Source organism: Phyllostomus discolor, chromosome 6, assembly GCF_004126475.2.
Source record: "Phyllostomus discolor isolate MPI-MPIP mPhyDis1 chromosome 6, mPhyDis1.pri.v3, whole genome shotgun sequence".
Classification (NCBI taxonomy): Eukaryota; Metazoa; Chordata; class Mammalia; order Chiroptera; family Phyllostomidae; genus Phyllostomus; species Phyllostomus discolor.
The window spans coordinates 169674566-169687967 of record NC_040908.2 but is presented as its reverse complement, the minus strand read 5'-3'; the positions used below and the strand labels follow the sequence as shown (position 1 = coordinate 169687967).

At 59.7% G+C, this 13402-nt stretch overlaps 2 long non-coding RNA genes across 2 annotated transcripts in view; one reads left to right on the top strand and one right to left on the bottom strand.

The window, feature by feature from the left end:
* The window catches only part of LOC118501416, a 22419-nt gene extending 18735 nt beyond the window's left edge, over positions 1-3684 (bottom strand). Inside the window, exon 1 of the long non-coding RNA XR_004904065.1 lies at positions 3587-3684. This is a non-coding gene — a long non-coding RNA (uncharacterized LOC118501416). The remainder of the gene's footprint in view (positions 1-3586) is intronic.
* Positions 1-13402, top strand: part of LOC118501415 — a 13668-nt gene extending 266 nt beyond the window's left edge. The window contains exons 2-3 of the long non-coding RNA XR_004904064.1: positions 7543-7546; positions 13392-13402. This is a non-coding gene — a long non-coding RNA (uncharacterized LOC118501415). The remainder of the gene's footprint in view (positions 1-7542; positions 7547-13391) is intronic.

Sequence of the window (13402 nt, the reverse complement as noted above, 5' to 3'; positions counted from 1 at the left end):
ATCGACAACAGAACTGCTGGGGTCACACACGTGACCAGCCAGCCCTCCTGGCCTCTGTTTCTGGAGGAGGCCACAGCTCGTGGGCCCACCGAGCACAGCCCATGGGTCCCTTTCCAAGCAGCTCAGGGCCCCAGGAGTCCCCTGAGGAGCAGCGTGTTGGCCACACTGGCCACAGGCAGTACCCTGGACCTCTGCAGCGCTGGCAGAGGGCCCCTGGCTGCATGGTCCTCCCCATCGGAAGTTTCCTGAAGAAGCTCCTTGGACACGGAAGGGGCTCCCTCCCATCTGGGATCTGTGAAGGCACCCACGGGAAGGGACCTGGGGAAGGCCAGCACCCAGGATGCTGCTAAGTCACAGTCGCTGCCGAAAGAGCTGAGCCCACTTCGGGGCTCTGCGTCCTCACGACCTAAGATACCTTCCGCACCAGCTCGTTGGTAACATTCTCCAGGCGCTCCCGCAGCCGCATCTCATGGAGGACCGCCATGAGGCTGCAGGGGGACGCGGTGTGCCCCAGCTCGCTCCGCCAGCCTAGGAATATCCTGTGGGGCTGCTCCAACAGGGTCCCCAGGTCCCCGTGCTCACAGATGACAACGTCGTTCTCCTCCAGTCCCGAGACCTCATGAACATCCTCCAGCTAGATTCGGGAACCTCCTGCCCGAATTCGGAGTAGATCCTGTTTGTGGCTGAAAAGAGAAAATCACGGAGGGAGACTTGGCCTCGTCCCTGGAAGGCAGGCGTGGCGTGTGCTGTGCGCTGTGAGGGTCCTAGCTGGCAACCAGGTCCAGGGTGCAGGGAGGCCCTGGGGGCCCAGGCTGCCCTCACAGAAGGGACCAGGCAGGGGGACAGGAGAGCGCGGTAGGACACGACCTGGCCAGGCTCCTGACAGGCCTGACGCTCATTCACATGGAGCCAGTGAGCCTGGCAGAAGGGCCTTCGGGGCCTGAGGGTGGGAAGCCCCAGGGTGATGGGTCCACTGAGGTGGCCCCCTCCGGTCCAGCGGGACCAGAGCGGCTGTGCGGGCAGCAGGGACGAGGTCTGTAACCTCGCTGGGCTCCCGACTGTCTGACCTTTGGATCTGCCTCATGGGTGGTCTCCCTGAGCTGTCAGAGGAGACAGTACAAGCAGCACGTGGCCTGTTGCTGGTGCTACGGGAAACCCTCACCCCCGTCCCACTGACAGCAGTGCCGCAGCCCCCGGGGCCTCACCAGGCCTGGGTCACCCAGGCCTTCCTACCGGCCACTCACGTTCCTGCTCAAACACGTGGATGCGCAGTAACGCAGGGCCGCCTGCGTGTGTCCTCACGGCCAGAAGTGACACTGGACGGAGGCCCGTGTGCCCTCATGTCTGCAGTGAGTGTCGGACCGAGAGTCTGATGCCCACGGGACGTCGCTGAGCTGCCTGTGGGCCCAGGGGCCCGCTTCCCAGAAGGGAGGACGTTGGGTGGTGACATCACACCTTGACAGTCACTACAAAGGAAGGTTTTGGGGGACTTACCCTCAGGACACCGTCCTTCAAAACATACTTGTTCGTATTCCTGCAGAGAGAAGGGAATAAAACTTTCAGGAGGAGACTCCGGGGCGGCTTCCTAGTGGAATCTGCAGAAGCAGCTGCCCGAACTCGGGTGGGCGGGGTTGGTGGGGGCAGCGGGGCCTCCACACGCTGTCCGGTCAGTGTCTGGGGACGGGGCCCGGCCTCTCAGAAGGGGCAGAGAGCTCACAGCCCAGCCGCCCTCCGGGTCACACTCCCCAGGACATGGCCTGGGCCGGGGCAACACTGGGCTTCCCGCTGCCCTGCCCTGGAGGGACCCCAGCCTGCACTGGACGCTGGACATGCTCCCCACCCTTCTGACACCCTGCACACACCATCCCCCTTCCCGAAGGGTCCCTCTCCCGAGGGTCACGTAGGGAACATCTGGTCATCCCGTCAGGTCCTACTCAGCTGTCACGGCCTCGTTACAGCCCCCCATGGAGGGAGGACAGTGAGTGTCCTCTGGGCACAGCTGGGCATGGCGCCTGTGTCCGTCCCACAGGGACACGCGGTGCCGTGTGTGCGCCCTGCCTCCAGAACCCACGGCCACCAGGCCTGCCCACTCCCGATGACACACATGACACACGGGAGGCGCTGGGCTGGGAGACCTCGGGGGCTGGTGCGCGGTGGAGGCTGAGGGCACAGAGCCGGTGAGCCGGGCCTCCTCCAGGCAGCCCCCTCCCAGTGCTGGGACCTGGGAGAGCTTGGTCCCTGGGTCTCGGTGGCCCCACGGAGCCACTGTTCCCTCGGACAGCAGGTGTGGTGGGGCTGTCATGGGCTGCACTGTGTCCTCAAAGATGTGGGCGTCCTAAGCCCAGCAACCAGGCGTGCGGCCTTGTCTGGCAACTGGGTCGCTGCAGGTGTGACCTGTCCAGACGAGGCCCTAACACAACAAGACTGGTGTTCTCTTTTAGGGACACGGACTCGCACATGGGGACAATGCCATGGGAACTTGAACATCCGCCCCCAGCACAGGGAGACAGTGACATTCTGTCCTTTAAGCTGCCTGGTCTGTGGGGCTGCATCTCGGTCACCTGGGAAACTCGGACAGGAAGTTAGGGGACGCGGGCAGCACTGCGCACGCCCTGCACGCACACGGCACGTGTGCCACACATGCAGGTGTCCCTGCCGTCACACCCACCCAGATGACCCTCACCTGCTCCGACGTGTGGAGCGCGGCTGCCGCCCCAGTCTGGTCCCGGTTCCTGGAGGCACCTGGGTCTGCAGCTCCTGCACTGGGGTGGCCACTCCGACTGTGGGCACCACCTCCTGCAGCTCGACCCTGGCCTCAGGGTCCTCAGAGGGCACCACCGCTGTGCACTTCTGTTCCAGCAGTGGTCTGCTGTCCGCGCTGGGGGCTAGAGGGCTGCGCGCCACATCCCTGGGCAGTAGAATGGCTCTCTGCTGGGTGCTTCTCTGTGACAAGAACAAAGCCATGACTTTTGGTGGCAGGGTCCTGCAGCGCGGCCCTCCCCAACCACTTCTGGGAGAAAAGCCACCTCGGTTGACAGCTCAGCTGGGGCCGTGCAGTAACAGAGAAAAGTACTTTGTGGGGTCAGGTGCAGGCTGGGCCCACAAGTGTGAGGGGCATCCCAGACGCGGGGGCTGTAGTTGAATCCAGCAAGACAAGTCTGCATCCAGACCCCTGGGACCTGGGAATGTGGCCTGGTTGGACACGGGGTGTTTGCAGACGAGGGAGCCGCACTGGACGAGAGTGGGCCCTACGTCCAGTGTCCACTGAGGGTCATCAGGAGACAGACCCACGGGAAGAGGCCGGGTGAGAACAGAGGACGGTGCTGACTGATGGGCGCTCACACCAAGGAGCACCCAGGAGAGCTGACCACCCGAGACGAGCTGAGTGCAGGGGCGGGTGGGACCTGCCCCCAGGGCCTTGGACCAAGTCGGCTCCCCTACCCGCTACCTAACACCTGGATGAGACTTCTGGACTCCACATCCGGGAGCGGGTCAGTTCTCTGTATTTCAGCCCTGAGTTGGGGAGGACATTTCACAGCCCCGGGAAGCTGTACAAGCCCCATGCCCCCTGCACCCCCCTGTGCACCCTCTGGTCTAGACCAGCAGAGTGGGGTCTTCCCCAGCACGGCTGCTCCGGGCTCTAGTGGGGGGAGCGGACGCCGCCGGAAAGGCTAAGCTGGCCATCCTGGGGACCTGCACCCATGGGGGCTTACCGAGCTGGTCCTGCAGCGTCTCTGGAAATAAACAGAAAAAGGAAGTCCCATCAAGGGGAAGCAGAGGAGGATCTGGGTGGTGGGTGTAGGCAGGGCAGTGAGGGGGCGACCACCTGCAGCTGGGCCTCACCTTGGGTGCTTTGCTGCCGCTCTGCCCGCGCTGCTTCTCTCTCAGCTCGTGCTCTCTCCGGAACAGCACCTGGCTCCTCTTCCACCGTCATTGCCACAGCAAGCAGATCACACACAACAGGGACACCGCAAGAACCACCAAGGTCAGGGAGAGCAACAGAGTCCAAGGCTGTGTGTCCCTGAAGAAGGCACCTGTGAAGGGGTAGCGGCAGCCCCTGAAGGGATCTCTCTGTCCCCAGAGCGCCCAGACTCTCACTGTCACACAGTCAGGATGGTTTTCCTGAAATGTCCCCGCCCCCATGGGATCAGATGGAGCATGAGGACACACACACGGTGTCACTGACGTCCCCTCTGCACCCGCCCCCCTCCCCACTGACTATCTGCCCCCCAGTCAGCGGAGTCGGGTGACGAAGAACGGACTCTGGGGCTGGGGGCCTGGGTTCCAATCCCGGGTCTCCTGCCCGACCAGCGCTGTGACCTTGAACTAATGACGTAACCATCTGTTGCTGCGTCCTGATCAGGGAGACCATGAAGTTAGTGCTTATGCAGTGCCTGACGCAGGGGGAGTGCCACGCAGGTTTCATTCAGTTTTGAAAACTAAATATTTTATTTCATCTTGTTTACAGAGAAAACAGCCCCTATGTGGCTGGTGTGCATGCTGTCTCCTGTCCTCCTATGACAACAAACGTCTGAGGGACCGGCTCCCCACAGCCCGCCACCAGAGGGCGCCCACCACCTCGTTTGTCCTGCTGCTGCCAATTTCCTTTGTGGAAAGTATTCCCCTGTTCCCTCAGATTTAGCATCCTCCTAGGAGTTTTTCCTTCCTGGGAACTGATGATTCCCATTTTTGCTCTTTTGTCCACTGTCTTCCTGTATATTATAAGGACATTAGCCCTTTCACTGAGATTTGGGGTGTATGTATTTCCGCCTCCTGGTGTGTTTGCTGATCTTTCCCATCTGTCCCCACATCCCACTGCTTGGCTCCGTGGGTGGCAGGCAAAAAGTGCTTAGCAGGTGTCTGTGACATAAACCACTTCAGGGGAAGGGGGCCCAGGTCCCTGCCATGTGCCCTGCAGGGACCCAGGTCAGCAGCAGACCACTCACCTGCGATGGAAAGCATGGCTGACCTCTCCTGGCCCAGCAGGGGGTTTGTGATGACACAGGAGACCCCCTCCCTAAAGCCGCCTTCCAGGATCACAGAGGCTGAGGCTGCATAAAGGCCCTGGGGGGCTGCAGGCTTAAATTCTATCTTAGCAACCAATCTCTGTCCCCTGGCGTCTCTCCACTGGATCTGGGGCTGCGGGTACCAGCCGGCAGAAGTGCAGTTCACACGGATCCCTCCAGCCTCGTAGCCCTTCATGTCAATGTGGGGATCAGAGCCCAGTGCTGGGGAGGAGAAGTGAGCTGAATCATGGGGAGCCCTCTGTACTGCTGGGGTCTCCACAGCAGGGAGGGGCACCCACACTAATGAGCCCAGCAGGGACTGACCAGGAGCTGCTCCCAGCGTGTGCTGTGCAGCAGAGACTGATCCCCGAGGGGCCACCCCCTGACCCTGGCTGGACCCTCGTGCTGGATCCAGGGGGCTCTGGGCCAGAGCAGAGGCTGCTTCCCCCAAGTCCCCTTAGAGACTGCCGCAGCCTCCCCTCCCCGCTGCCCCAGACAGGCTGGTCCCTGGCAGAGCCCCTCACCCCTCCCAGGGCAAGCATGCAGGTGGTGCCCCCTAGTCTACCTGTGTCACACCCCACTGCCCCTGTCTGTGCAGCCTGTCCTGTGGGGGCCGTGCCCTCCCGTGAGCAGCAGGAGACACACCGGGGCCTGGCATACAAGTCACTGCAGCTGCTGGAGCAGTGACTCATGTACAAGGCCCCTCGGGAGGCTGCTGCTGCCCTCACTGCCAGGCTGCCCGGCTCTTCCTCCAGGGTCCCCCCGGAAGTGTCCACAGTGAGGCTGTGCAGAGGGGAACCTTTCCCATGGAAGATAATGGATCCATGGCCAGGAAGCAGGGAGTTACTACCATCTGTGCCCACGCCCCTGAATACACCGAGGGGGAGGCAGCCCTCTGAGGACCTGAACACACAGATTCCTGCAGGGGGGGCTCCGTCGGGGGAGGTGGGGTCTGCAGGAAGGGACAGCAGGCTGAGGAGGGGCCGTGCAGGGACAAGGGCAGGGGGCCCCACCGGCCCTCCTCCAACAGCCCCCACACACTGGAAGCCACAGGGCAGGGCTGTATCCGGGGCACTCGAACTGTAGCCCTGACACACAGACACGGGCACTTTCATGGGGCAGCAACTGAGACAAGGTGCTCCCTCACTGGGGTGGGTCAGGGCCACGTCAAGGCCACTCAAGGGTGGGGTGACAGCACAGAGGAAACAGGAACCGTGTGCAGTGACCCACCTCCCTGTGCCGGCTGTGAGTGACCAGTGACACCCGCACCATCCTGACCATGTCCCACCCAGAGCCCAGCGCTGCTTCCACACCACCTCCGAACCACACCAACTCCTCCCTGACGCCCCCTCTCTGAGACACCCCGGTGTCCCAGTCCCCAGGGGAGCGTCCTCCCTCGCTGCACCCAGGACGTCACAACCTGTTCAACTGCAGCTGTGTTCCCAGGGGTGTAGAAGCGGACATGGGTGCCACAGATGTTGTCCCTGCATGTCGGACCCCTGGACCCACTACAGTGGGCCCCTGGGGGTCCCACAGCTACAGCGCGGAACACGCTGAACCCAAACACCTATGTGCCACCCACTGCGGGCAGGTCTCCTCCTTCCTGTTACCGATATCCACTTCCCTCTGAGACTGGTGGGCGGCATGACGGACACTTTAGTGGGTGAAGGAAGAAGTCACCCTAGGGGATCCCTGGGTGTGTCACGGGCCTCAGAGGAGCAGAGATGGAGGTGGGGGGGCGGATGCTGGTGAGCAGCCCACGTGCTCTGGGGTAGGTCTGCAGCCTCTGCCCCCGCCCAAGGAAAGGAGCCTGGAACAAGCCTGAGCCTCACCTGCCACCTGCAGCTCCACCTGGGCTTTTGCAGAGAAGTCTCCATCTTGGAAATAACACAGGTAGGTTCCACTGTCAGAGGCTCTGACGTTGCGAATCCGGAGAGCGGCCTTCCCCACAGTGATGTCCTCCCGTGAAATCGAAGTTCTGCCTCGAAACTCCTCTGCCGGCGTGTCCTCCTGCCCGTGTGCGTACACGTGCACTACCTGCCTGCGGCTGGGTTGGTCCCACATCAGCTGCAGGGTCTCAGCGCTCATCTTCGGGGACAGGTGACAGGGCAGGTCTGCGTCTTCACCCACCATGGCCAGGATGGGCTCGGGGGGTCCGACCACAGCAAACTCAGCTGGTCATCAGAAGGGGGGGTCCGTCAGAGTGAGCTGGGCCAGAGGGCCAGGGGATGACCCAGCAGGGAGGGCGAGGTGACAGACACCTAGACAGGAACTCAGTCCTCACACAGGTGCGGTGTGGACGGGCCTTGCAGGGGTGGGTAGAGTCCAGGGTTCTGACTGGGCCCGAAGGGAAAGGATTCTCACACACACAGACGCACAGCCGGTCCTACCTGAGCAGGGGCTGAGCAGCTGGACCACGGCGAGGCACACAGGGAGGGCAGGCAGACGGGGCACCAGGCACCTCCCCATCCTGACCTGCTGTGCACAGAGAGAGGCCAGCAGGGGCTGGGCAGCAGGGACCACCTGGAAGGAGGAGGAGGGTTCCACGTGGAGAGGCTGCCTGGCCAGGGCCGACCCGGGCACCACCGCCATGCCTGGGGACCCGAGAGCCTCCTCTGCAAATGTCCCCTGGGGGTCTCGTCACCTTGGATCCCACCATGGAAATCAGCCATGAAACGTGGGGCGGTAATGCAGGTACCTTATCCCTCGCCAGCAGGGAGCACTGGGCTCTCCTGTGGGAACCTGCTCAGAAGCCCCCCACTGTCCCACACTTCCCTGCCCCAGCCAGGTGCCCACCCGCAGACCACCCTCTGAGGAAGGCAGGCCCCTCTGCTCTGAGTCTCCATCCCGCTGCTGCCCTCTGCAGGCCCCGCTCCGCACAGCAGCCAGCGGGTCCTGCTCCTTCACCTCCCTCCTGCTCAGCCCCTCCCAGAGGTCCAGTGTCACCCAGGGCAGAAGCCCAGGGCCTTGGCCCCCCTGTGCTTTAAAGTATCTGACTGTTTTAGGCGATGGGTAGGTTGTGGGGGCAGTGGTTCAGAGAAAATGGAGAGAACTGTACTTGAACAAAATTAAAAAATAATTAGTTAATTAATAATAAATTAAAATAATAAAGATATCTCAATGATTTAAAGACTAAAAATTTCCAGAGAGGGGAACACATTTCCACATATTTTGGAGGATATTTATTGTTTCTTATCCCTATCACAGACCATGTTAAAATATAAAACCTAAAGGAATGAAATTTAAATAACTTAGAATGGGAATTACATCCTGTGTTGCATGTGAATGTGAACACCTCTGGATGCATTTGGCCACATGTACTCAAGGGGCGACCCAAAAAGAGAATCTATTTATAAAAATTGCGTTTTTAGCCCTGGCTGGTGTAGCTCAGTTGATTGAGCGCGGGCTGGGAACCAAAGTGTCCCAGGTTCGATTCCCAGCCAGGGTACGTTCCTGGGTTGCAGGCCATAACCTCCAGCAACCGCACATTGATGTTTCTCTCTCTCTCTCTCTTTCTCTCTCTCCCTCCCTTCCCTCCCTAAAAGTAAATAAAATCTTAAAAAAAATACTTTCATTCTGCAAAAATAAAAAAAAATTGCATTTTTATTCTCACACCTTTACCCTTCGGTCACCTCACATGTTCCCCCCTGGATGGGGGACACCCGTGGGGACGCCCCTCCACCGCCCTGAACACTCTCTGGACTCGGTGGCTCTGACGCCTCTTAGTGCTTCTGCCATTTTGTTTCACATCTTAGATGTTGGGGTGTTTCCGTTTGTGGATTCTTTTCACATGGGAAAGAAAGGCAGTCACTGTGGGTGAGATCAGGTGAGTAGAGAGGATGGGGCACGTGGGGTTTTGATAAAAACTGCTGAACACTCAGCACAGGGAGGGCAGGTGGGCTGGTAAATCACCCATTGTGAAATGGGCCAGTGCTCTGGGAGAGTCATCAAAAATATTCAGTAAAGCCCAACACAGCCTCTTACAACGACACCAGTTGGTCAGTGATGCAGATGGGCTCCTAGAACTTTCTCTCCTAGTGGGGAAGCCTGGACTGCAAGGGTCCCGCCCTCCAGAAGGTAACTGCTGGTTTGTTTATTTTTTTTTCTCGTTTCTGGTTGGGTCACTCCTTGTATATCAAATGCCCTGAAAAAGTTCAATCCTTAGCACCACAGATTACACTGGCAGGCAGGAATTGCTTTTAAAGAGAAAGTGGCATTAGTGCAAAAATTTGCATTTAATGCTGTTCATTATAGTAAAATCTGCAAGAGCACTGTGTATACATTGCATCCAATTTTGTTATAATTCTGAATAAAAACGTATTATTCCGCAGTAGGAGGCCCATAAGTGGTAACCACACACGGATGTCTTTCTCTCTGTCTTTCTCTCTCCCTTCCTCTCTCTCTAAAATAAATAAAATAAATCTTTAAAAAAAAAACATAATTCCTAGACACACAGTGACACAACACACAACGGTGAGAAGCCGAAAGCTCCCTCTCTCCGATCAGGAGGAAGACAGACGCCCACCCTCACCACCTCCCCGCACCAGAGTACTGGGAGTCCGAGCAACAGCGGTCACGCGAGACAGAGACAAACAGCAAGCAAATCCGAGGGAGAAGGAGCCTTCGCACCGCTCGCAGACGGCAGGACGCAGTACGTAGGACCGTCTGAGGACCCACAAACTCCCGTGAGAACGCAGAAATGAAGGCAGTGAGGTCGCAGGACACAACGTGGACACCGGGTGCACTTCCGTGCAGCAGTGACGGGGAACCAGAGGGAGGTGTCGTCAGCCCCTCCTGCGGTTGTGTCCGAAAGCAGAAACCACCCGGGAACAAGGTCAACCAGAGAGCGGACAGCCTGCGCCCTGACGGCTGGAGGAACCGAGAAAGGAGATGAAGAGGGGACACGCGACAGGGGACACACTGAGCTCAGGGTCGGCAGGAGCAACTCTGTTACACTGTCCTCGCTGCCTGAAGCCAAGTGCAGCCTCAGGCTGTCCTTGTTGAAACACCGATGGCCTTCCTATCGGAAGGACAAGAAGGAATCCTGAAGTGTATTTATTTTAAATCCTTTGCGGTTTATTTGTCACTGAGGCAGACATGTCAGGGGGGAGTCTGTCGCCTTTCTAACTGGCCTGAGCCCTGCTGAGATTTAAGTCCCCCCCCCCCCCCGCCCAGTGCAGGGGACTGTGGGCTGGGTCACTGCCCCGGTGGTGGGAGCGTGGGGTGGGAAGGTGGCAGAACCCCAGCCTCTTCGAAGACTGCGGGACACACAGAGGTGCGGGGTGAACCCTCTGGGTTCCTCCTGGGGACAGCAGCTCTGAATCCAGGGGCCCCAGGTAGACCCTTTCACCACAGATGTGTGTCATCCTCACAGACACATGTCCTGCCTACCCTGTCACCCTCTTTAACTGTGACTACTGCCCTTGGGATGATTCCTAGGAGCAAGGTGGTTGCAGGGTGGGCTGTAGAGACCAACAGCTCCCCGCACCTCACTGCACCTACTCACCCTCCTGGCACTCAGGACAAGGCCGGCACGCGGTCTCCCGGTTGTGGTGGGCCATGAAGGAGCCCGGCTGGCTGGGGCTGCACTCGGTGACATGGTCCAGGTCCTAGTCTCTGCTGATGTAGGAGCCTGTGAAGGGGGGCGCACAGAGGTGATGGTGTGGCCCAGCGCACAGACCCAACCTGGTCCCGGCAGCCTCTGCCTGAGGAGGTGCCACAGCACCTGGCAGCCTGTTCCCACCACAGCACCAACCCTCACCTCCTGCCTCCTTGGAACCTTCTGGACTGATTCTCGGCTCCACTTGTCCCAGGAGGTGGGGACCTGACTCACCCTCGGCTCTTCCCGACATGCTGCAGCTTCGGGAAGAGGGGTGCAGAATGTGCACACCAGAGCCTGTGCCCACCCCTCCCCTGGGGGCCCGTCCGTAGCTTCCATGTCAGGGCTCAAGGGAGCCCAGGTCGTCGGAAACGGGCGTCTGCCCCGTCCCACAGGAGTTGATTTTCAGTAAATCAAAGACCTGGCTTCTTAAGAGAAAATCTCCGCCCATCCCCGGAAGGGGTGGCTTTGGTTTTGGCTTCGGCAACACCAGTAACCACGACTCAACGCCCCAGTTTCCGAATGCTGCTCCTCCCCCTGCAGTCCCACCCACATGCACTGGGCTGGGAGCCACTGCTGCTCCTTCCGCCCTGGGGTTGCAGCCACTGCTTCTACCCACTCCCACACGCGTCTGGTCCGAAAGGGGAATAGTGTTGTGTTTCCTCACACTTTCTGTACAGTCAGGGCTCCGCCCGCCAGGCTCCAGGGAGGCCCGGGCAGAACGTGGACAGTCTCCAGTCCCCCCAGGAAACCGTGGACACCTCAGGTTCCCCTCGGCAGCGAGACCTGCACCGGGCGCGCACCCCGCGGGCGGTCCCTGTCCCAGCGTGTTGGGAACCGGGCAGGACGGAACGCGGCCTTGCGTCCCCTACCCCCACCCCCGGCCTCTCCCGTAGAGCATCTGCGGTGCAGCAGGAGTGGGAGTCGGGACCGCCCCTGAGCTGGGAGAATTCCCAACAAGAGCTGCTCTCTCGGACCCCGGTGCGCGAGTGCAGAGGGCAGAAGGGAAGGCGGCAGGATTCCTCTTGCCCACCCCAGCCCCGGCTGGGCTCAGAGTTCTCAAGTTGCCCCCCTTGTTGTCTAGTCCCGGGTGACACCCACCCCTATATCGGGGTCTGCCCTGCCCCACCGCCCCGCTCCCACCCGCGCCCGGACGAGGAGCGGCGGCCAAGTCCAGAGAGGGGAGCGCAGAGACGGGAGCGAGACCCGCTCCGGAGCAGCCATAGAGGCCCGGTGTCATAGTTTCACTTACACAGCAGCCCGCCTGCGACCTCCAGACGGGCAGAATGGCGGCGGGAAGAGCAGACGAGTCTAGGGCGGACTGGCTATGCAAGGTCGCCTTCCGTACGACACCGCCCCTACGGGACGACGCAGTTACGGCCTTTCTTCTGATCTACCTGCTTCCTGCGCGCACGCGGGATCTCGGTAAATCACCTGGAGTCAAGCCAGGAAAAGGAAATGTTGAAAAAGCCTCACCGTTCAGATGGCCGAGGGGCTGATCGTCCCTCAGCCTAGGGGCCTGGGGCTCAGCGGAGAAGCACCGGGATGGCTTCCGGGCTGTTCCCCTTGGGGATGGGGAGGGGCCACAGTGGGGAGAATCGGGAAGAACCGGGAAGACCGGGCAGAGGCCCAGTCCTGTCCTCTTCCAGCGCCCGGACCGCCCCCAGCTCGGGCTGTCACTCACTCTCCTCCAGAGGCTCTAACTGGGAGAGTGCTCTGCTGGGGAGCCAGCTGCACACGGGCTGGAATCTCCCCTCTTTTAGCTTCTTGCCTTAGGCAATGATGATGATGATGATGATCATGCCCAGACAAACCCGTGGAAGATTAAACAGCTGCGGAGGAAACCACGGCTGTCTGCTCTCTGACGTCAAGAGAAACAGGAAACCTTTCAGTGAAGTCACACGCTGACATATTTTCAAGCAGCCAACAGACTGAATCCAGAGAGACCGACCCCACGTGTGCTCGTGAAGGACATGTAAGCCCTGGGTCAGGGCACCTGAACCCCACATCCAAGGCAGTACCACTCACGAGGGGGAGACACAGAACCCCCTCCATGAGATGCACAGATGGACGCACAGAGCTGCCGCGTGTCTGCACAGACACACACACACGCACTTACTGGAACCCATCACCACAGGAAGGAGGACCCCTGTCATCGTAGGACCGTGGATGCACCCGGATATGGGGGCTCCCTGTGTGGCAGGAAAAGAAACTGCTCTCTGTAACACTTGCAAGTTTTGTCGGAACAAAAGCTGAGTAAAAGTTATTTTTAGGTAAGGAGCCAGCTAGCAGAATTGCTAAGTAAGGTTATCTCAAGGTCACTAACCTTGCTCCTGCTTCTGAATGCTTGCTTTCAGCAGCTGGTCCCCCTCCCTTTCTGCCTGTGTAACTGCTATATAAAAAGGACCCCTAACCCAGCCTTTTTGGGGCTCAGGATTTGGAATTAACCCCTGAAGCCCCCCCCCGTAATAAAGTTTGTGCTTCATTATCTTCCCCTCGAATGTGACATTTATGCAACACCTGAGGCACTCAAAGAAACCCTGGGGTGACCCCATGTCACGTGGGTCCAAACTCCACCCAACATTGTGAGATGTCCCCTCTGACCCCTCTAGGGGTTTGGTCATTTCCAGACCGTGCAGGTGGGTCTTTGGGTCGTTGTGAGTTAGTTTCTGTGTCTGCTGTGACGTGACAGCCCAACTCCTCCAGGGCCTGGGGATGTCCAGGGTCACCAACACCACTTGCTGAAAAGCTGTCCTTGTCATGGGGTTGGGGGGGGGGGGGCTCAGGGTCTGTTTGT